The sequence below is a fragment of the Halyomorpha halys genome, unplaced genomic scaffold (genome assembly GCF_000696795.3).
Source record: "Halyomorpha halys isolate HHAL.00 unplaced genomic scaffold, Hhal_1.1 Scaffold957.1, whole genome shotgun sequence".
Taxonomy (NCBI): Eukaryota; Metazoa; Arthropoda; class Insecta; order Hemiptera; family Pentatomidae; genus Halyomorpha; species Halyomorpha halys.
This window is the reverse complement of record NW_027105530.1, coordinates 45,673-47,678: the sequence shown is the minus strand read 5'-3', so window position 1 is coordinate 47,678 and position 2,006 is coordinate 45,673.

Sequence of the window (2,006 nt, the reverse complement as noted above, 5' to 3'; positions counted from 1 at the left end):
AACATGGAAATTCATTTTTTATTTAAATTTCCATTAGGCATTTAATTTTAATTTTATTTGTGGTTTAATACGACATATTACAACTACGGCAGGAATCATGAAATGTTAATAATTTTTAAAAAAAATAAATTTTAATTTTAAAATTAAAATCTGTACCGCTACAACCCATGAAGGGTCAGGGACTTACTTTATGAGGAAGTACTGTTACTAGACCAACGGTTGTGCTACAACCTAATTTGGTTAAAATCAACTGCCAGGTTTTTCCCCCAATTAAGGGTTCCCAATTTAATAGGCTGGATAGACCCAAGGAGGGCTCTAGAACCCACAGGGTTGACTCATGGCTACAGTCAAACAGAAACTAATTTTCTACCCAGCCGGATTTGAACCCGGGATATAAAATTTAAAAACTTGTTTAATATTAAACAATTTGTTAAAATATAATCATAAATTCCATATAAACCTTTCTAACCATCCTAATCCTTTGGCTCAATCCTTATATAGTTCCATTCATTCCTACAATCCACCTTGAAGGTTGATTGATTGGTAAAATCAAAATGGAAAATTGGAGTTCTGGCAATGGTCAGATTCTCCACTCAAGTTGAGTGTTTGCGGCTTTAGCGTACTTGCTCAGCCTCCACTGGCTCACTACTAGTGATGCGGCGAGAGGGATGCGCTGGGATCTCTTGAGCTCTGCTCTACCCCTCACACGTGAAGGTAGAGTGGGCTCAGGGATCCTCAGGTCGATTGTGTAAATGTTGTATATCAGAGTGTAAATGTGACTAGAGATTATTTTATTTTTATTATTATTTTATTTTATTTATTTATTTTTTCATACGCATAGTTTTATTATGTTCATTTTCTTTATCCTTCTGTTTGTATATATTTTAAGAGAGATGTTATTTATTTTGATGTACTTTTTTTCTTTCATTTATTTATTTATTTTTCGTTCTTATTTTATTTTATTGTATGTATGAGATCATGCATCACTATTACCTATTGCCCACAACTGTGTGGCAGATTGTAATATCTATCAATAAATAAAGTTCGATTTTTAAAAAAAATATGACAATATTTATATATTATTTGATGTATTAGATGATTATTATTTTTTCGAATAGTTCGAAACTCTTCAATCTACAAAACTCTTACAGATATAATTTATACCATTGGTAGTGAGGAAGTGTAATAAGTCTTAGTAAATGATGTGTATACTAATCTCATTCCTGTCATTAAGTGCTTACAGTCATCGCAACTATTGTACAAGTTCCTCTGTGCTAACCTCTCTGAGTCAGCCTTGTGTTATTCTTATGATATAATGTGAATCATAAGATATGTGTGAAACTTTGATGAAAAAAGGATTAACTTTTCGCCACGATTTTTCCATTGTGATGCATCGAAAGGAAGCTAGATCTCTGAGTCATGCTGGTTGCAACGTTCACTCTTGTGTAACATTTACATAAACTGTTTCGGCCGTGAACAAGTTTCAGTAAAGCTCTTAGGCAAATATACCCTTATCGAGGATATTTTCACTATAAAAAAAACATCAGTACTAAAGTCCTCCATAATTCTGGGTGAAGTGATCTAAAAATATCACACCCAACATATTTTTATTTTCTTATTTATATATTATTTAAACAATTGACCATATTATTTCAAAATATGATGAAGATGGTCAGGGTACGGTCAAAATAAACAGAAAGACTTAACAACTATTTGTTTGTCGACGTTTCGCCCCACTATCTGAATAGAAGTGAAAATAAAATTATGTATAAATGAAAGAATAGAAAAAATAAAATACTATTAATATAAATTAGACAATGATAAAAATATAAAAAATTACGTAAATTATTTGATTAAAAATGAACTGGAGACGTAATAACACATAAATAAAACATAGATATGAGAAAACAAAATTTAACATGCTAAAAGATGGAAAATGAGTATTATTCTTAAAAATGATAGATTTATTTATTGATAGATATTACAATCTGCCACACAGTTGTGGG